Raw genomic sequence first — 21,908 nt, forward strand, 5'->3', positions numbered from 1 at the left:
TGCTTGTGATGGCGGCAAAGCAAATCCTAAGGGTATGGAAGTCGAGGAAAAAAACAAAAATTGAAGGATGGTTGTTGGACTTACATACATTGTCTGGTTGTGAGAAAGTCATGCTTAAAAAGCAGAAGCGAGAGGAATATTACTCAGAGATTTGGGGATCATTTCATGAGCTGTATGGTTAATGTTGGTATTATCAAACAAATAGATGTATGTGACATGATAGGAGAAGGGTTAATTAGGAAATGTTATTACATGCTGTCTGTTGTTGTTTGTCAAAGATGTGTAGTCTAGTCTTGTTACTTGTGTCGGATTGTTGTAGTAGTATAGAGGACTAGTATAGTGTATAAAGTTAAGTATTACAACTAATGTTAATATCATAATTGGATTGTTGGATATTGTAAATGTGGTGTATTCCAAATGTTATGCTCTGATGTTATGAATATGTCCATATTGTTTTCCTGTTTGACTTATGTTTCAAAATGATAAAAACAGTGTTTTAAAATAAAAGACAAGTGAACACTTTTGAAAATATACATGATCATGAGGCAAAATGCTTTCGATGGAAAACCTCTGTGACCTTTGTGTGCATACATCTATGCAACTGATGCTCAACCCAACAGCTGATCCCAAACTACTTGACATTCTATCTTATCCTGTTGCTTTATATTAGCTACCCTGAAAGTGAGATGTCCGCAAACTACAATGTTCCACCTAGTTTCCCTAGTTATCTGCATGCTATGCCATCCACTTCCTTAGTCTCTTACTTTCTTTCCTCTTGCAGGGTTTGAAAATTGAGATTCAATGAGCAGGAGCTAAAACCAGCTCCTTGGTGTCTGGCATCACCTAGTATGCAGGAAATACGGCAGGGGAACCAGGAGCTATCAGAGATGCTCCTTTAACTTTTTTCTATTTTGTATGAACCACTGTGTTTAAATGTGTACTAGATGTGTTCTAATTCTTCTTTATTAACATTCTCAAATACCCAAAGTTAATGTCACATTTACATGTTTGGAAGGCACAAGTTGGCCCTAGGAGCCAAAGGTAGCACTGGTAGATGTTGGCTTGAAGCTAACTAGGCTCTATTATGGTAGACACAGGAGCTAAATAGATCCTGGTTCACCTCAATTTCGACCCCTGCTCTTTTGTAATGGATACAAAACGCTAACTAAATCTTTACTCAAAGCAGAGATCAACAGTTCCTTCCATTCTGTACATCTACAGACCTATTGCAATACAATACACTGTAGTTAGTCTGCAGAGTGTGCTTTGCTCTACGATTATGATTGCATTATATATCAGCACCTGGGGGAGAGAGCTGTCCAATCAGGAGGCTGGGTACGCAATTGGAATCTGGAAGTAGCTGCCCGTATTTCATGCCAGCCCACTACGCCTCTGCCCAACCTTCACCTTGTCCTTGGAAGTGGTGCTCACGGCAGAGTCTTCACTTGAGGGCATCACCTCGACCCTCCTACCCCACCAAGGTCCCATAGCCAGAACCCCTGCCCACTCACCTGCACACCTCCTGGCCCATCACCAGGTCCTTGAAATCGTTCTTTCAAATCGTGGACATATGTGTAATTTCCTTTCAAGGGAAGCATGTATTTCGCAAATCCTAATTCCCTTAAAAACAAACAAAAAAAGCATCACCACCCCAGGTGGCAGCTCAGTGATAATAGTGATAAATCCCACTTTTGTGGGTGCGCAGGGCTGGAATGATGCACTTGGGCCTACCTGGCTCGGTATTGAGGGCCCTTATCAGCCCTGTCCTCCACCCCAAAGTGGTATTTAACAATATATTGAAGACTGTTGATATCAATGACAGGAAAGGGCCATCTTGTCTACCTGAAGTTGACAATTACCCTGCCTACTGCAACACCATACTACATACTTAGGCCCTCATTACGAGTTTTCCAGTAAGAATGGTGGTAATTCCACTACGTCGAATTACCATTACCACCGAGCACCCTGGAGGAATGTCTGCCGAAACATGAGTTGGTGGGTGCGCGCACCATCCATCGGCACTATGGTAATTCTGCTGACAGAATTACCGCCAAAAAACAGAACACCAACAGTAATTCCACCAATTGTCGGCAGAATTGCCATCATATATTGACAGAATTACTGCTGAACGGGAAGTCGTCATGGCGTGAACGGAAAGTACTCCGGCGGCCATCTTTGAAACTCAATACCTTTTAAATCACCATTAAGAAAGTGCAATCCGCCCTCAGAAGACAAAACAAACATGTCAGGAGGAAAAAGTAAGGGAAAGGTGCCTGAAATGCGGCAACGCAAGCAGACGTTAACTGAGTAGGAGCTCAGTGTGCTTGCGGAGCAGGTGGTGGCCCATGCAGCGGAGCTGTATGGGTCACAAAACCGCAAAACATCCCAGCAGTGGAATTACACCATCTGGGCAGAAATCAGGGACAAGGTGGTGGCCGTAGGACATGTCCCACTGCACATTGAGGACATATGGAAGAGGTGGAACGACTTCAAAGCCTGAGTCGGCGCCCTCATCTCCAACCACCATCGGGAGACAGAAGCCACTGGTGGAGGAACAGTTACCCCACTGCAGCTGACACCCTGGGAGGAGACAGTGAGCAGCATCCTCTACATGGCAGGCCTGGAGGGTGAGGGTTCGGCAGAGGTGGGAGCCAGCAGCGGGGAAGACCCTGGTGAGTACATAAGTGAATAATGGGCCCATTGCACAACAACACAAATAGCATGTTGACATACACATACATACATGCACCCAGCTAAAAGTAACCCCCACAATGCACACGTGTTAGGGAGAATTCTCATTCTATGGCTAATTTCCCTTACCTATAGAGTCCCCCAGCAGCTTTGCTGGATTTGAAGGGTTTGTTTCTTTTTACCTGCTAAGAGAGAGACTCTTTTTCCCACTCTTTGGCATTTTTGCTATGTGTGTTCTAAGCTATTTTTGTGTTTAATGCCTATGGGATTTTCTCTCACCATAGGAACCATCTTTATTCACATGTGTTACACAGCACCCTCAGTGCAGTGACACAGGGGTGTCGTAGCGACCCCCAAACATAGACTCCATACCCTGGGACTGACTACTGTCTCCAAGGGTATGTAAAGTCCCCATTGACTTTCCTAGTCAAATCTTATGAACTTAACCAGTCCAACCCATCTTACTATGGAGGTACTGGAAAGGGTTAATAGCTTTTCCCTGGGGTTCATTTTCGAGGGGGTACCTTAAAGTACCGCTCTCTAAAGTTTCTGGCTGGTGGCAGCGGTTACTACCATAAATATTCCTATGGAATTTTCCCATTGTTCGAGGCTACCACTTTTACTGACAGCCTCTAATATACCGCCGGTTTATTTTATTATTAACTTTACTCCGGTTGGTTTTATTTGCCTTTAATATAAATTCTTTCTCGTGTCTTACTCTAAACTCCTAACACAGGTCGGGGATCCTTTGTTTGCTCTTTTGGCGGGCTTCTGCCAAGAAGCCCTCCTTTCGGCGCCTCTGAGTCTGGGGTGGGTCTGTTGTTTGGGAGGGGGATTAGAACCCCTCGACATAGTTGCCGCAGAAACTCAGGTCGCACTCTAACCTGATAGGCTGGAGGGTCTTCCGCCAAGAAGACCACTCCACTGTGTGAGTGACAGCTAGGCTGTGTGAATGGGTCTCTTTCTGTATAAAAGCAGGGTCCTGAAGACTGGAAGAGCAAGACGTCGCCACTGGAACTAAGGAACCGAAGGGGAGAGAAGCCACAGACATCTTCAGCATCTACACCACCGGTGAAGCCCTGTCGGATCGTCTCACCACTTTTCTTCCACACGACGAGAGGAGATCTTCATCGAACGAGTCTTCTTGCCTTGAGCTGGTGGGACCAACCAGTTCACCCATCGCTTCCCCGGACCTGCTTTGGTCGAATCGACAGTGCCCAGCACTTGGAGACCGGATAGCTAGGCAGCTATGGACCCGGACCGCGACTAAAAGAAGCGTACCTTTTAAACTTCGTTTGGCAGCAACGCGGCTGGTTTCATCCCTGGGTCGTGCAGTGACTCGAGCCTTCCTCCATGACGAGAGCCTCTCTTCCTCTGCTGGACCCCTCGACCCGCAGGAACTACCAGGAACAACCGCCACCACAGGAGCCACTTCTTCACGTTTAAGGTACATTGTCCGCCCGGCCTCCCTTTCCCCGTGGTAGCCCTAAAGGTGTTTTAAATCCTTTATCTACTTGTTGGGTTGGCCGTCCTCTCTCTTAACATTGTCTTTCGCCTCGCATCTACCTTTTCAATATTCGTTTAACAAAGACTTGGCTGCAGCTACAAGAACATTTTTGCACCTAAGCTCTTGGTCCTGTACCACTGACTCTGGTTGAGGCCCATTGACTCTGGCTGATTTGTTAGACCTGCTCTCACTAGATTGATTTTCGATGAGAAATGTGTTGATGCACCTGAATCTTCTAAACCCCTCCTCCTTCCTACTGTTTTAACTTGTAGAGTACCATTTTGCTCAGTTTACATTCTGCTAAAGTGTTACTGTGCATTACTTGTTCACAAAACTTCAGGGAAGTGTTGCTAGGGGGTGTCTGAAGATATTTCGGTTTAACTTGTGTTTTCCCTCCCTTTCGTTAAATTGATAGAGTGCCATTTGTAGTTGGTTTTCACTTTGCCGTTTTGCTCAGTTTTCACTCTACTGCAAACTTGTCTACAATTGAATAGGGAGTTGTATATACTTTTCCTTGACTGAACTTAACTTGCTTTATTAACTGTGATTCATGTGTTGAACTAGATGTGTATAACATAAATATATATCCTCTTTTTGATACAAAGCTGTGGTCAGTGTTTCCTTGTTCCATAGTACTGTGATACCTATTGTGTAAACCCTGAATACTGCTCATCTCCCTCTTGAGAAAGGTCTGACTGCTTAGCCACAGCTACCAACTAAATCTTTGTGGTACAGATTGATACCAAAGGGGATTTTTATTGCTTTCACCTGTAGTCCTAATCTTGGGTAGTGCTCCCTGAAGGAACTGCACGGGATTCTGCCTAACACTGGTGTACAGCGGTGAGGATCAAAGTATTGGATTTACATTTTAATGTGCTACTAGTACCTTGGTTCAATTAACCACAAGGTTAACAATCACAAAACGGTTATTTTAATAAAGTCAAGTATAGAAAGTTATAGTCAGGAGACCCTCCTTGCAAAAACTGCTGATTATCTTAAAGATTTGTGCAGACAGAAAGGTCTTCCTGTCAAAGGCAAGAAAACAGAAATGATTGATAGACTATTAGAGAAACAAAGTCTGGATAGTGGTGCTGTAGGCCCTACTACTCCAGCAAATGTGGCAACCAGTAATGAGGATAATGTTGAAGATGTTATTGTTGAGTCACGTGAGGAAGAGGAGGATAACAATGTCACCCCCTCTGATCCTCTGCCTGCTCAAGGACCTCAACCTGTAGCTACTGGACCCTTATCAGGTCCCACATTAAGTCCTGAATTTATATCTCTAGAAAAAATTAGACTTGAAGTTGAATTCAAACACATTAGTGCCCAAACTGAACAGAGACATCAGGAACTAAGGCTCAAAGAAATGGAGCTCAACCATGAGCTTGAGATGAAGAAATTGTCTTTGGAAAATGCTTCTCTCCCCGAATCCTCTAGATCTTCCAGTTAAGAAAAAACCTGGATGCCTAAAGAGATTGTGGGTATGTATGAACCGAAGTTGGATGTATTAGGTTGCCTTGCTATGTTTGAATATAATCATGGGCTCCAGGATATCACAGGGAATCAGTTTATCCCCTGGTTATTCTCTAGGCTCCCCCCTGTTGCATCTGATGTGGTAATGGAGTTGGGGGAGGTGTATAGGATGGATTATGAATGTGTAAAGCTAGCTTTGATAGCTAGATTTGGGAAGACTCCTTCTCAGTATCTTAAGAGGTTTAGGACCCTCAAAAAGCATGATAGTTCCCCTTGGGCTGCTTGGGTGAATGAATGTTTGAAGAACTTAGAGGGATGGATTAAGGGTTACAGAGTTAACACTTATGAAGGAATGAGAAATCTTGTTATGATGGAGTCTATCTATGATGCCTGCTCTCCTGAGCTCAGACAACACTTGGCTGATTCAAAATAATTAGATTCTAAGAAGCTAGCTAAGGCTGCTGACTTGTGGGTTGCCAACAGGGCTACTAACAAGGATTCAGAGATAACTCAGAAAAAGGATGAGGGAAAGCAGCCTAAGAAAGAAACCAAAGAGAATTCAAATAATTCCAATTCCAAAGAGGGCCCCAAACAACACTTTAAGGGTAAGCCACCAGGGAAACCTAATCAGACTAGTGTACCTTCTGGTCCCAGACCAGAAGGAGGTCAGAACAAGCCACCATTCATAAAGACATTTGGGAAATGTTATGTTTGTGGCTCTACTGATCATGTGAAAGGGGATCCCAGATGTAAGGGTAAACCTACAGGGGCCCACACTGTCTCCTTAGCATTCCCTCCAGACGAGGAAGTACATATGGTCAGTGGAAACTTTCAACTACTGGCTGAAGATCCCATTGGAGTCTCAACCAGTGTATCTTTAGTATCTCTTGGGTTGTGGGAACAACAGAATTTAGATGTGTATAATTCTATCCCTCCTAATACTAAAGAGTATTATAAAGACAATGTCCTAGTCAATGGTCAGGAGACCCCTGCCATTAGAGACACTGGGGCCAGCATATCTGTGGTGGACAAATCTTTTTTGAAGGTGGATGATGTTGCTAAGGCACCCAAACGCCTCACCAAGTTAGCTGGAGGGCCTGTGCAGATGCTTCCACAATTACCAGCTCTCATCCAGCGCAATGAAATGACTGTCAGGATACCTGTAAGTGTACAATCTGAAGTACCAGGAAGGGTGCTGTTAGGCAATGATCTGAAAGACCTGGGAGTAGTGTCAAGTACTCCCAGACCTCCTAGTAAAAGATTACAGGAGCTTACCAGACCTGCAAGGGAGAGGACCTTGAGGGGCTCTCCTAAGGTGATGATAGAAAAAGAAATCACTCCTACCCCACTGGAGATAGTAACTGCTATTTCCAAGCAACCAGAAGCAAAGGGGAAACCCAAGACTTCAAGGAAGAAGACAGCAGAAAGCACTCCAGTGCTGCCAACCAGGAAATCTCCTAGGTTAGCAAAAATCACACCTGTGATTCCTCCTCCAGCTGAGGCTGAGAGTGAGGTACAACCCTGTGTGGTTGAACTAGAGCCTGAGGACTCAGATCTAGTAGGAGGCCAGGAAATCATTGGAGATCTTGACTCTGTGGACCATCCTGAGCTGCAGTCTTTACTGGCAGAAGGTGGACCCCAAAGGGCAGACTTCAGTAAGGGACAAAGAGAATGTCCAACTCTGGAAGGTCTTTGCCACCAGGCAGCTTCTCAGCTTGAAGGGCAACAGCCTGGGAAGTATAGGTTACACTGGGAAGATGCCTCTTCTATAGTGAACCGACTTGCCAAACTTCTGGTAAAAGTGGCTCCAAGAACGTGGCACCCTTAGTGCCTCTCCCTGTGGTGGGAGTACCATTTGAGAGAGAGGGTAGGAATCAACATTGTTAGTCCCCTTGATCATCCAACTTCTTCAGGCAACAGGTTTATACTTGTTGTAGTAGACCATGCTACTAGGTTCCCTGAAGCAATTCCTATGAGGACTGTTAGAGCTCCGGCTGTGGCTAAGGCCCTCCTTGGTATTTTTACCAGGGTTGGGTTTCCTAAGGAGGTAATATCCGATAGGGGGTCACATTTTATGTCCCACTACATGAAGGCCATGTGGAAAAACTGTGGAGTTACCTACAAGTTCTCAACAGCATACCACCCTCAGACAAATGGAATGGTGGAAAGGTTCAACAGAACCATGAAGAGCGTGATAGGTGCCTTAGAAGACCCCCTTAAGAAAAAGTGGGATCTTCTACTGCCATTTCTTCTCTTTGCATATAGATCAGTCCCTCAGGAGGGAGTGGGTTACAGTCCCATTGAACTTCTCTATGGCCATCCGGTTAGAGGTCCATTGGCCCTGCTCAAGGAGGCGTTGGAGAGTGCTCCTTCCCCCACACCAGTCAGAGTCACTGACTATGTGATAGGACTCCGGAGGAGAATGTCACACATGATGGCTGAGGCAAGTGATAACTTGAATGCAGGTCAGGCTCTGGTCAAGCATTGGCATGACCAGAAGGCCAACATGGTTGAGCTCGCTCAAGACCAGCTAGTTCTTGTTATGGTCCCCACAAGGCAGAGGGCCGTGCAGGAGAAATGGATGGGACCCTTCAAGGTTGTGGGAAAACTTGGAGAGGTGAACTATCTGGTGGACTTAGGCAATCCTAAGGAGGCTCCTAGAGTCTAGCTTATGCTCAAGAGGAGGAGGAGAGCGAACCTCTACCTGACCTCCTCAGAGGCAAACCTTTAGATGAGAAAATAGGAGTCAATCTCTCTTCTAATCTGACACCTGAGCAACAGGAGGAGTGCAAAGTTTTGTTAAATCAGTTTGCCCCTCTGTTCTCTCTGACACCAGGTTTGACCCCTTGGGGCCAACATGATATCCAGACTGGTGACAGTTTACCTGTCAAAAGCAGGGGCTACAGGATGTCAGAAAATGTAAGAACCCACATCAAAGGAGAGGTCAACAAGATGCTTGATCTCGGGGTAATAGATCCTTCTAGTAGTCCATGGTCTAGCCCAGTTGTGTTAGTACCAAAGGCAGGATCCAAAGAGTTGAGATTTTGTGTGGACTATAGAGCTCTAAATGCAGTCACTAAGACTGATGCCCATCCTTTGCCAAGGACAGATGAGCTGGTGGATAGACTTGGTTCAGCCAAGTTCCTCAGCACCTTTGATCTCACGTCAGGCTATTGGCAAATAGCCCTGACAGACCATGCCAAGGAGAAAACTGCATTCTCCACCCCAGTTGGCTTATACCAATTTAAGGTAATGCCTTTTGGACTAAAGAATGCACCTGCTACATTCCAAAGGATGGTTAATCCGGTTCTGAATGGGATGGAGGACTTCTGCATGGCATACTTGGATGGCATTGCAGTGTTCAGCCCTACTTGGAAAGAACATGTTGACCGCCTAGGATATGTTTTGCAGGCTCTTGAACAGGCCCATCTGACCATAAAGGCAAGCAAATGCCAGATTGGTCAGAGTAAAGTCGTCTACCTTGGGCATGAGGTAGGAGGTGGTGAAATAAGGCCTTTGCTCAGCAAGATTGAAGCTGTGCAAAATTGGACAACCCCTTCTACTCAAACCCAGGTGAGAGCCTTCCTAGGCCTCACTGGGTATTACAGGAATTTCATTGAGAACTATGGGTCCATAGCTTCTCCACTGAATGTAATCCCCTCTCCTAAGTCCCCTAAAAAAATCTAATGGAATGAGGAGTGCAATCAGGCCTTTGAAAGCCTGAAGAAAGCCCTTTGTCAAGCTCCAGTTCTCAGAGCTCCTGAATACCACCAACCCTTCATTGTACAAACAGATGCTTCCAATATAGGTATAGGCGCAGTACTCAGTCAACTGGATGAGAAAAGTAGGGAGAACCCCATTTGCTTCATCAGTAGGAAACTGAAGGAACCTGAGACAAGGTGAGCAACTATTGAGAGAGAATGTTTTGCCATTGTGTGGGCTTTGAAGAAGTTTAGACCATACTTGTATGGATCTACTTTCACCATTCAAACAGACCACCAACCCATGAGATGGTTGATGCAAATGAAAGGGGAAAGCCCAAAACTGCTAAAATGGTCAATCTGCCTCCAAGGGTTTGATTTTACCATTGAGCACAGGTCAGGATGTCACCACCAAAATGCTGATGGTCTCTCTATGATGTTTATAACCGACTAGAGGTATGAGACTCATCCAGGAGGGGATTAGATCCTCCTGTCCCTTAGTCTGGGGGGGGGCGAGTGTTAGGGAGAATTCTCATTCTATGGCTAATTTCCCTTACCTATAGAGACCCCCTGCAGCTTTGCTGGATTTGAAGGCTTTGTTTCTTTTTACCTGCTAAGAGTGAGACTCTTTTTCCCACTCTTAGGCATGTTTGCTATGTGTGTTCTAGGCTATTTTTGTGTTTAATGCCTATGGGTTTTTCTCTCACCCATAGGAACCATCTTTATTCACATGTTTTACACAGCACCCTCAGTGCAGTGACACAGGGGTGTCGTAGAGACCCCCAAACATAGACTCCATACCCTGGGACTGACTACTGTCTCCCAGGGCATGTAAAGTCCCCGTTGACTTTCCTAGTCAAATCTTATGAACTTACCATAAATATTCAACTGTGAATATTTTCCTATGGGATTTTCCCATTGTTCGAGGCAACCACTTTTACTGACAGCCTCTAACATACCGCTGGTTTATTTTATTATTAACTTTACTCCGGTAGGTTTTATTTGCCAGAACTTTAATATAAATTCTTTCTCGTGTCTTACTCTAAACTCCTAACCCAGGTCAGGGATCCTTTGTTCGCTCTTTTGGCGGGCTTCTTCCAAGAAGCCCTCTTTTTGGCGCCTCTGAGTCTGGGGTGGGTCTGTTGTTTGGGAGGGGGAGTAGAACCCCTGGACAGAGTTGCCGCAGCAACTCAGGTCACACTCTAACCTGATAGGCTGGAGGGTCTCCCGCTAAGAAGACCACTCCACTGTGTGAGTGACAGCTAGACTGTGTGAATGGGTCTCTTTCTCCATAAAAGTAGGGTCCTGAGGACTGGAAGAGTAAGATGTCGCCACTGGAACTACGGAACCGCCCGGCCTCCCTTTCCCCGTGGTAGCCCTAAAGGTGATTTAAATCCTTTATCTACTTGTTGGGTTGGCCGTCCTCTCTCTTAACATTGTCTTTCGCCTCGCATCTACCTTTTCAATATTCGTTTGACTGCAGCTACAAGAAAATGTTTGCTCCCAAACTCTTGGTCCTGTACCACTTACTCTGGCTCAGGCCCATTGACTCTGGCTGATTTGTTAGACCTGCTCTCACTAGATTGATTTTCAATGAGAAATGTGTTAATGCACCTGCATCTTCTAAACCCCTCCTCCTTCCTACTGTTTTAACTTGTGGAGTGCCATTTTGCTCAGTTTACATTCACTTATCTTTCTGCTAAAGTGTTACTCTGCATTACTTGTTCACAAAACTTCAGGGAAGTGTTGCTAGGGGGTGTATGAAAATATTTCGGTTTAACTTGTGCTTACCCTCCCTTTTGTTAAATTGATAGAGTGCCATTTGTAGTTGGTTTTCACTGTGCCGTTTTGCTCAGTTTTCACTCTACCGCAAACTTGTCTACAATTGAATAGGGAGTTGTATATACTTTTCCTTGACTGAACTTAACTTGCTTTATCAACTGTGATTCATGTGTTGAACTAGATGTGTATAAAATAAATACATATACTCTTTTTGATACAAAGCTTTGGTCAGTGTTTCCTTGTTCCATAGTACTGTGATACCTATTGTGTAAACCCTGAATACTGCTCATCTCCCTCTTGAGATAAGTCTGACTGCTTAGCCACAGCTACCAACGAAATCTTTGTGGTACAGACTGATACCAAAGGGGATTTTTATTGCTCTGACCTGTAGTCCTAATCCTGGGTAGTGCTCCCTGAGGGAACTGCACGGGATTCTGCCTAACAACAAGCAATCAATGTGACACCGCAGGACAGTACATCAGGAGGCATAGAAGGTATGAACCCTCTACATGCTCACCATGTAGAATGAAGAGGCCATGATGTAGGACACAAACAACTACCATGGAACAGCAAGTATCATGGACAGTCATCCAATCGCATGCCACATCACAACCACCCTTGACAGCATGCTAAGCACCCATGTACAGACACATCAGTCAAACTGCTTGCAGACACATAATATATGGCAATTGATCAACACTACTAGACGTGCGGCTCAAACTTACAACTAGTGCAACAGACCAGTAGCTGCAATGCCTCCATGAAGATTGTGTCCCACCTAATGTCGCAATCACATTTCCACAGCTAGTAGGGCACCCCTAATCTGACAGTACTACACAATACACAAGCAACATTGGGCCTTCCCTACATAGGCGCACGTGACCTTGCACAACTGTGAAGCATATGACACCACAGTCCAAGCAAGGCACACGTTCCCGACTGTCCATATGCATACATAAGCATCATGCCAGTAAAACATCATACAGTCTGCTACATGAGGTAGGCCCCCAGTACATAGAACACTACATGAGAGCAGACCCTACTAAGGTCCATCAAGGTATTGATGCACTATTTCCTGTTTCCTAACAGGCACACAAGACACCCATGACATCTTTGAAGGCAGCAGCACCTCCCGCACACCAGCCTCAGGAAGTGGCAAAAAAGGCACAGGACATGTGGCACCCAGAAAGGGAAGTGCCCACATGACACCCAAAACACCCCTGTCCAAGGGCACTGCTGCTGCCACCTGTGGGGGCAGAGGCACACCTCCCACGATCATGCCATCAACTGCAGCCATGATGGAGACAGGAGGACCTCCCGCCACTGAGCCACCTCCCACCACTACTGAGGAATCTTAGGGCCAACAACATGCTGGTACGGGACCAGGCCACTGCAACCGCTGACACTGTGGCACCAGAGTCTGCCACCCCTGCCTCAACCTCTGCAGCTTCGACTGCAAGACAGATGTTCTCAGATTCACCCACCCAGCATATTGCCCATGCAGTCCTCCCCCTGCCCCTGGTTATCTTGCTGTGACCCCCGTTAACACCACCCTGAGGACACAGATTCTCAAAGTCAGGGTGATGAGGAGGAAGCAGGCTGGGCATCTGGAATTGACAGACAGCACCCCATCCATCTCCAAGGCCAGTGAAGGAACACACCCTAAATGCCATCTTGGAGAGGCTCACCCAGATCGAGCAGAGCCAGAGGCAATGCATCAGATAGCCCTGGAGCAACTGAGACACTCCCATGCAATGGGTGATGCAGGTGGACACTTCCCTAGACCATCTGTGTTGGTGTGCAGCAGAATCCGTTGCCAGCAACACCCTAATGAGTCAAAGGATACAGGAGTTGTCTGAGCAAATGTCTGCCTCACATGATACAATGGCCAGGGCCATCACCCTTACGATGCAGCACTTCCGGGGCAGTGAACCAGCAAGTTCCATGTCGGCCACCCCTACTGAGGGATCAGTGGTAAGCATGCCACCAAGGCACTCCCAGCACCGCACAAGTTGTGCAACCATGCCTACACAGAAAGGGGATAAGAGAAGGTAGTGGGCACTTTCATGGACCAGACTGGAGACTGCAAGGTTGTGGGGAGAGGAATGGTCTTGGGGATATGGGTATGGGGAGGGTCATATTGTTGGGGTTAAGGTGCACAGTTGCAGAATAAATCACTTTGAACTACAGGCATTTGATCCAGTGGTCAGTTCATTAGAGTGATACATGCGAATACAGTTGAACTTAAATGTACACTGACTGGTGTCTATATGTGCTTTAAGAAATATTTATCAATGATATCCTGCCGGACAATACGTCCTTCCCTCAATTCCTCACATCTGTTGTGAGGTGCCCTGTTATCACCTGCATCTTCTTCACCATCTGAGTCGGGGCGTGCAATGTCCTCATTTGGAGGCATGTGTATATTCCGGTTCTATGTTATTTTTCCACTTTCTGAAGGTCACACATAAAAAAGACTGATTTATTTTGCTAAATTTTGTGCTGCCTCCAGAAAGCAGGAAAAGGACATGAATGAGGGCTTTTTTTGTAAATTTGGGGGTTTTTGGTCCCCCACCCCTTTTGCTCCTCGCTGCCCCATCCCCCTCCCCCTGCCCTACATACACACACATATTCGCACGGTGTGAAAGTTCAATTTGGAAAGACCAATCTGTGCAGTCACAGAGCAGTGTTTCTAAATTGTTTTTTTTCCTTTTGGAAAAAAAAAGGTTCTTTTGACCTAAGACCTGTATTCCAGCATTTACACATGTGCAGCATAGCGCAAGTGGCAACAATTTTACCCACTTTTTTTCAGGAGTGTACATTAGTGCCCCACCTGTCTGGTGTGGGCACCAGAACCTTCTCTTGAGTAATCCAAACATGCGTTCTATGCATGTTCTGGTTGTTCTGTGTGACTCATTGTAGGATGTCTCCTGTGGTGCACCAGGGTTCCTCACCAGTGTCAACAACCACGGTAGCAGTGGATAGCCTCAGTCACCTACAGCAGGTAGGTAGAAGAGTGTTTAGCATTACAATTTTTCTTCTTCATGCTAAGTTAATTTACTATTGTCCTGGAAGCCGTTGTGTGCTGAAATGTGTGAAGGACTGACTCCCTGTGCTGCACAGGGGTGAAGGGGTTGTCGTGGGTGTGGGCAGGCACATGCAGGAATGTGCAGTATTTTCTCAGGTGTCTCTGTGCCCAGCGTTAATTGAATTTAGGGCCTTGGGCTACTGGATGCCACATGGGATAAGGTTCAAGGGACATGTAGTTTCCTCACATGTGATCTCATGCCTGACTCCATTTGTGCCTCTGTTCCGAATCATCATCAGATATCATACTTACCCAAGAGCCATGTTCACTGTTAACAGTATGTGCCCATGTATGCAGGGTGGGTGCTGTTCCTCAGGACTCTGGAATCATGTGTCGAACCTGAGAACCGTGCACAGTAGTGACTGATGGTCAGATCCGCATCACAGGTCATCTGGATGTTTATGCAATGGTACTGGATGCAGGCTCCAATGCCTGGGGGGAGGGGCACCAATGCCACATGTCTGCTGGTAAGTGCTGCTATGACATTATAGGAATGGGCGATGGCATATAATTTTGCATTTGCTACACACACCTGGGCCTGAGTGGTGGGCAGTGAGATGTGTCGATGGGCATACCTCATGAGTGCATCCAACAATTGCGCAAACACTATTGAGAATGTTGTTTCCATGAAGCACCCCCACAGCCTACTGGAATGCACCTGTGGCACAGAAGTGGAGGCCAGACACCAGTTTATTGGTATTGCTGTTCTGATGTGTATGGTGCTCTGGAGATCTACCTCTATGAGGGTCAGCAACTCTCGTATGGTGTTCCTGTCCAAGCAATACAGCGTGACCAATTGCCTATCAGTCAAAGCCCAGGGGAACGGGCAGACATGTGGTATGGGCGGCCTCTGCAACACACGTCTCACTTGTCTTTGTGAAGCCTGTATCCGTCCATGTGGTTACCCTGCATGCTGCTGGAGCTCAATAAACAGCAGCAGGTTGTGGATGCCGTAATTCACTTCTGGTTTTGGCTGCATGTTATTTGGAAGTGGTGTGGGTCTTAAATACACTTTAGGGTGGTATTATTGGCAACAGCCCTCGACTCCTCTCACCTGGATGCTTTTAACTCCACCTTTTGGGTGGAGGTAACTGCACTGCATTTGTGGCAGAATTACCGCCAATTTTTGGTGACATTTCGGCTTCATTTGACCGATAATTTGGCAGAATTAGCATTTTTGTTTCTGATGGTAATAGAGGCGGTAACAGATTTACAGCCAATTTTATCACTAACCACCAAACTCATAATGAGAACCTTAGTCCCCAACTAGGACTTTCATTTAACTTTGTGAACGTTTTGATTTATGATACTTCAGAAGTTCTCCTTACACAGCAAATGATGGGACAAGCATACAGTACATGAGACACTGCCCTGTGCAACACCCACTGCACCCAGCTGCAGTGAAAACTGCTCCTAGTTTTCAGAGCCTTTTTATAATATCTATTTATTTGTGTCCTTTTAGACGGCTAACCTTTCATTTCATGTGCGACCCTGATGCTTGCAGGTTCTCTGCACGGTAGAAATAAATACAAATTGATAGACTCTCATCTCACTAATCTCTTACTTCAGATGTACACAAAGATGCTGTATTGTTGCTTATTTTTGGTCTTTTCGACAAATAACCTAACAAATTGCTAATCACATACGTTTGTTTGCTTATTAATACAATTTTAATGAGAAAACTCTGCTAATCAATTTTTGAAAACTAATATATGGCTTTCACTCACTCCCCCCTATATGTGGTAGCCCCTATTGTTCTGTAAAGCACTCAGGTTGCTTTCTGAAGTTAGGTTCCAACTCAATAAATACCATCCAAAAAAGTGACTCTCACAGTCAGTGTATAATTTGAAAACCCATAATTGAATCTATTGGACGTTCCTTATAACAAAATAATGCATCACCTGCGCAGGCAGGCTCTTCTGTAGTGCCAGGGACTCCATTAATTTAAAAAAGATATGGGAGGAAAGTTTGAAATAACAGAATGAGTGAATTAAGCTGTTTATGTCTGCATAAAGGGGTCTAAGGTAGTGGAACAATTTTTTCCAGTTTATGGTTTATGCTTTTGTCATCAAAAGCCAGGAAATGTCTCCGGTTGTACTTTCATCGATGTGTACTGTAGCAGCTGTTGTGCTGCGCGAAAGAGATGACTTTGACCTTTGTTAGGATTGTATAACCTTTTGTATTAGATGGATCTCCCATTACAAGAAATTGCCTTCTATTGGAGTGTGTACAATGCACTGCAGTGAACAAAACGTCTAAATGAGTTTTCATGCGATCAGAAAAATCAGAGATGAGGATGTGACCAGGTGAGCGGCATTGCTGTTCTGCGACATTACCTAGCAATCTCTCTTTTGAGTGATTTTTATGGTATTGGGATGCCAAAAAAACATCTTAATTTAAGAAGTGAATTATCGATATGGAAGAACTTTTTTAAAAATGATTGAATCTTCATCCTCAACATTCCCTGAACTAAGATGGAGGGTGTTGTGACTAAGGCACGATACCGTGCAGTCATGTGTTTAGTGATCGCCGCGTCTCTAACGAAGACGGCTGTGACCATGTGCTGCTTCAATGAAAGGGTGAGCGGTTTCCCGCTCACCAGTTGCTTACAGTCTTAAGCTGGCTCAGTGTACGTTTGATTTATTTGTGCTGGAGCAGGGCCCAGGATCCCCAGAGCTCTTAACAACTGACAATGAGGGTTGTGAAGTACCCGCATGTGTGCTGGCCTCCCCAGCACACACTGGTCTGCCAGTGGTGGTGCTCCCTCCCCACCCTATGAGGGGTTCATCAAAATGAAAAAAAAGAAAAGCCTGCCCGGATTCCCTCAGCGGTGGAGTGCAGGCTTAGGGCGTAAAGGTAGGACGCTGGCAGTCGGCCGGTGAGACTGAAGGACCGCCCCCTTTGCTACTGCCTCGGCAAGCATCTCAGTGCTGGAGCGCAGGCGAAGAGGAAAAAAAACATAATTAAGGCACTGACGGTACGACGCAGTCTGCCGACTGACTCACAGCCGCGGATCCTGTGGGGTGGCAGAGGTCTGAATAACCCCTGCATTTGTCCATTTGCCCTCATCGCCAATTAGCCATTCTCTGCTTGTTCCTTCGTTGCACCTTGTTTCTTACAAGCAATGAATTGGCATGAGACAGACTTTTCAAATGGCAAACTTGGCTGCAGTTTTATTTCCATAACAACAGAATCATTGTACACATTTATGAACTCCAGTCTGTAAGTGTGGCGCTTGCTCCGTGTCCGACCTCACCTGTTTCCCCCTATACCTTTGTATAGTTTCCATAGTAGGCCCAACTCTCCCAGCCTTTGTGCCTGAGCCTATCCTGCCCATGCAGGTATCCGTGGGTGGGGAGAGCGCCGTTTCTTTTGGGGGAAGCTGAGCCTTAGTTGTTACCACCAGACGCCCCCGCCGTTAGGCCCCCAAGAGGCGCTGGTCCGAAAGAGCGAAGACCCATTCCGGTTTCCTTCTGGCTCATCCGGAGTCTGTCATTTGTGCTTGGTCGCCCAAACACCGCCACGCCACTGGGTGGGTTACCGCCCACCGTGGCTCCCCTTCCTCCTGTCTCCTTTTTACAGCTCCAACAATTTAGTACATATATTCCAGTAAAAGAGTTCCATTCCCGTTGCAGACAGATGCACACCATCCTTTAAAAAGTATTCGGGGGTTTTTAAGTTGATCAGGCCATGTCTGATTTGTTGGAAGACCCTGCCTCTGCAGAACTTCGCCATGGCCCCATTCAGTTTTTTCCTTGATTTTTCGACTGCTGAGTGGTTCTCGGCCCCCTTCCATTCTGCCCTGGGAATCACCTCCGACCACACGATTTCTGTTTCACCCAGCTGTGCTGAGATGTCCTCCAACAAGAGCATTATGTCCCTCACCAAGACCCCCCCTCCCTAGGTTGGCCAAATCATTCCCGCCCAAGTGAACTACCAGCACCTCTGGCTTCTGCTGCTTACCCAGCAGTTTTTTCAGCAGCCCCTGTAGCTGTGCCCATTTCATCCCTGGCCCCCCATTCCACTCAATTCGAAACTCGCCGGCTGTCAGCTCCTCCTGCTGCGGTGTCCAGCTCGCCGTGGCCCTTGAGACAAACCAGTGCCCCAATACCCACACGGTGCGCTTCCTCTTTCCTTGAAATGCTGGAAAATGAGAAGTAGAGGGAGCGGCATGTTATATTACATTTTTTCTGGTCTGATATGCCTTTTGAAACACCCAGAAGACCATCTCCCCAATTTCATGATGTCCTCAGCCCCCAAGGCCCCGGCTGCTGTGGAGGTGGCGGCCCCTATCCGGAATGAATGTGTCCCAAACCGACCTTCCGTTAAACCCATTTTTGCCAGGGCCAGCACCATCACCTTTTTGAACTGGAAGCGACTTAGTACGGACCTGTCCCTATGCAAGAGCAATGGTGCCCCCGCCTCTGATGGTTGCCGCTGTTGGAGAAAGTTGGCCACCGCTGCCACCGGGCATACTCGGCTTTTTTTAATTGCCTGAAGCGGCAATGCCACCCCTTTCCCCTTTTGGTCAGTCTTTGACCTCCGCACATAAATGACCACCTGTGTGCTGTTTACTTGCACATCCATCAACCGTAAAAAAACGCTCCCCTTGCCCTCTTTATTCTCCGGCACCAGCTCGCTGACCCTGAGTGCCCCAAAGAATGCTACAGTAAAGGCCGCCGTGAATAACACCCTCTCAGCTTCGCCGTTACACACAGTGGCAAGACATTTAATCAACCCATGCAGTTTTACAATATCGATGGGCCATCTCTCGTCGGGTTTTGGTGCTGTTTGCTTAGCCCAGCCTCTCATGGCTAGTGAGATGTAATGCTCCTTGGTGAGGTCCTTTTCCTCCTTAAGCTTGGCATAATGAGCTATGGCCGCCAGGTGATACGTCACCCATGCTCGGGTTTTTCCCGTCTTCCAGCACCAGCCCACAAAGGCCCGTACCACATTCTCTCCTTGACCCTCTGGCAGCACCTCCCTTTGGAATTCTGTAAAACGCTCCCAACATGCCCTGTACCTCTTTGCTGTACCTGGTGCCAGAGCTGTCTCTACCAAGGTGCTCAGATCACCCCAATCATTCCCCACCATTGTTCCTTGAATGGAGCCATCTCCTTCCTTGCTTCTGGGCAGCTTTCTCTGAACCTCTCCCACTGTAAACGAGACAGAGAATCAGTCGCCGTATTTTTAATGCCGGGAATGTGCCGTGCCCTGACCTCGATGTTTAATGCTAGCAGACATTTGGTGAGTTCCCTGAGTAGCTTCAGCACCCTCAAGTTTCTTGATTACCCCAAATTAATAATCTGGACCACAGCCAAGATGTCAGACCACAAGGAAACCTTTTTGTTCACAAGGAGTTACCCCCACAACTTAAATGCCACAACTATGGGGAACAGCTCCAACAGCGTGATGTCCTTCGTGACACCTTTCCTGTGCCACTCAAGTGGCCATGCTTTGCCATACCACCTGCCACCCAGGATTGCTCCAAAACCAAGTGACCCTGAGGAATCAGTAAATAATTTGAGCCTCTCGCTGCTTGCCCAGTCCTCCCCCAAGATTGCAACCCCATTGGATTCTGTCAGGAATGTATCCCACATCCAGAGGTCCTCCTTTACTTCCGCTCCCAACCGGACGTGCTGAGAGGTGTGCTGCAGCCCAACCGTTTTTAGCTCCACACTTCTGGCAAACACCTTGCCCAACGGTATTACTCTCCCTGCGAAATTGAGGTTACCCGCCAGTGACTGCAACTCTCTTAGGGTTGCTTTGCTTTTCCCCAATAAGACTTGAATCATGACCTGCAGCCTTTGTAGTTTGCCTTGCGGTAGCCTGCACTCGCCCTTTAATGAATCAATTTCAATCCCCAAAAATGTCAGGGTGGTGGCTGGGCCCATGGTTTTCCCAGGCGCCAGTGGCACCCCCAAGTGCCTCATCATCCCTTAAAATCCCTCCATGAGGGCCCTGCACTCGTTGGTCCCTTTCTTACCAATGAAAAGAAAATCATCCAGATAATGCAAAATTCCACCCTCCTTCGTTCTTTGCCTCACAGTGAATTCCAGGAAGGTGCTGAATTCTTCAAAATAAGCGCATGAGATGGCACAACCCATTGGTAGACATTTATCATAAAAATACTCCTTGCCCACCTTGAACTCCCGCAAATGATGGCTGTCTTTGTGGATCGGCAATAGTCTAAATGCTGATTCTATGGGCCTCATTACGACTCAGGCGGTAAGGGTTTTACGGCGGCGTAAACAGCGCCGACCCTTACCGCCTGAGTACGAGGTCCCTTAGCGCCATGGCGGATTTAACACCTGCTTTTAGCAGGTGTTAAAATCCATGGCGCTAAGGGACCATGGAGTTAATTACGCCACCGTAATTTACGGTGGCGTAATTAACGCCTTCCCCACTCCCATTATGCCCTATGGGGCAAAAATGGGAATGGGGAAGGGTAAATGGGGATTGGGGACTTACCGCCCCGCCAAGGTCGGAATGGGGCGGTAAGTCCGCCAACCACCATGGCGTAAACATAGTTTACGCCATGGTGGTAAAGTCACGGCCCAGGCGGTAACTTACCGCCTGGGTCGTAATGAGGCCCTATGTCTGCCTTCCCCAGCAGGGCCCCTCTCCCTGGTGCTTTAACCATTTGCACCGCATTATCCAATGAGGCATACTGTACCCTGCACAACTCTTCTGGTATGCCGTCATTCACTGACTGCCCCTCAGGGAAGGAGAGGTGGTGGATCAGGTGGAACTGGCCCTCTTCCTTTTTGGGTACCAACCCTAGTGGCGACACCACCAAATTGTCCATCGGCGGGGAAGAGAAGGGGCCTGCCACCCTACCTAGCTTCAATTCTTTTTCCACTTTCCGCTCCACCACCTCTGGCTTCTCTAAGGCCGACCGCAAGTTGGTCACCTCCTTCCCCTTTTGGCCTCCTGCCCCCGGGATCTGGACACCCCACCTGAACCCTTGCCACAACAACTTTGCATCAACTTTGTTATGATATATATTAAGAAAAGGAGTCATGGCAAGGAGATTAACTGGTGTGGGTAAGTTCCCTTTAATCACAATTTTGTCATTCATGGTATTCTCAACATTGCCCTTTCGTGCTAGTACTTCAATCTCCTTTGTTTTTCTCTTTTGATTTGCCACCGCCTTTGCGTTTGGCTTCACCTGTGGTGGCGCTGCGAGGACTGGAGCTACCACCCCTAGGTTGTCTGTACCTGCATGCTTTACCATAAGAACAGTACCCTTCTGCAAACCTCCAACAATTCTCTTGCTCCCCCTGGTGGGTTGCTGCCCGATACACCCAGGAAGAGGGCCCGCGAAAGGACCCCTTACCCCGGTGTGCGTGACCCCCTCTGCCCCTCCATGTCTGGGATCTATCCCCCTGTTGTTTGTCCTCAGGTTCCCTGGCAGGCACCATCTTGTCGATGTACCCCCCGACATCAACCTCATCCCAAGACATTGCCGGCAACACTCACATTTTCAGTCTGAAACCCCGGACAGAGTCCAGACGCCCATCACCCCCATCCTTCAGATACATATTGTGAATATATTGCTCGTATGCTATCATTGACAGTGCATCCTGTGGATATTCTTCTAACATTCCTGACATGTACATCCTAAATGCTTTGAGCCAGTTGTTAATGGAGTGCTCCACCATGG

Source organism: Ambystoma mexicanum, chromosome 5p, assembly GCF_040938575.1.
Source record: "Ambystoma mexicanum isolate Mex_15411 chromosome 5p, UKY_AmexF1_1, whole genome shotgun sequence".
In the NCBI taxonomy this organism is placed as follows: Eukaryota; Metazoa; Chordata; class Amphibia; order Caudata; family Ambystomatidae; genus Ambystoma; species Ambystoma mexicanum.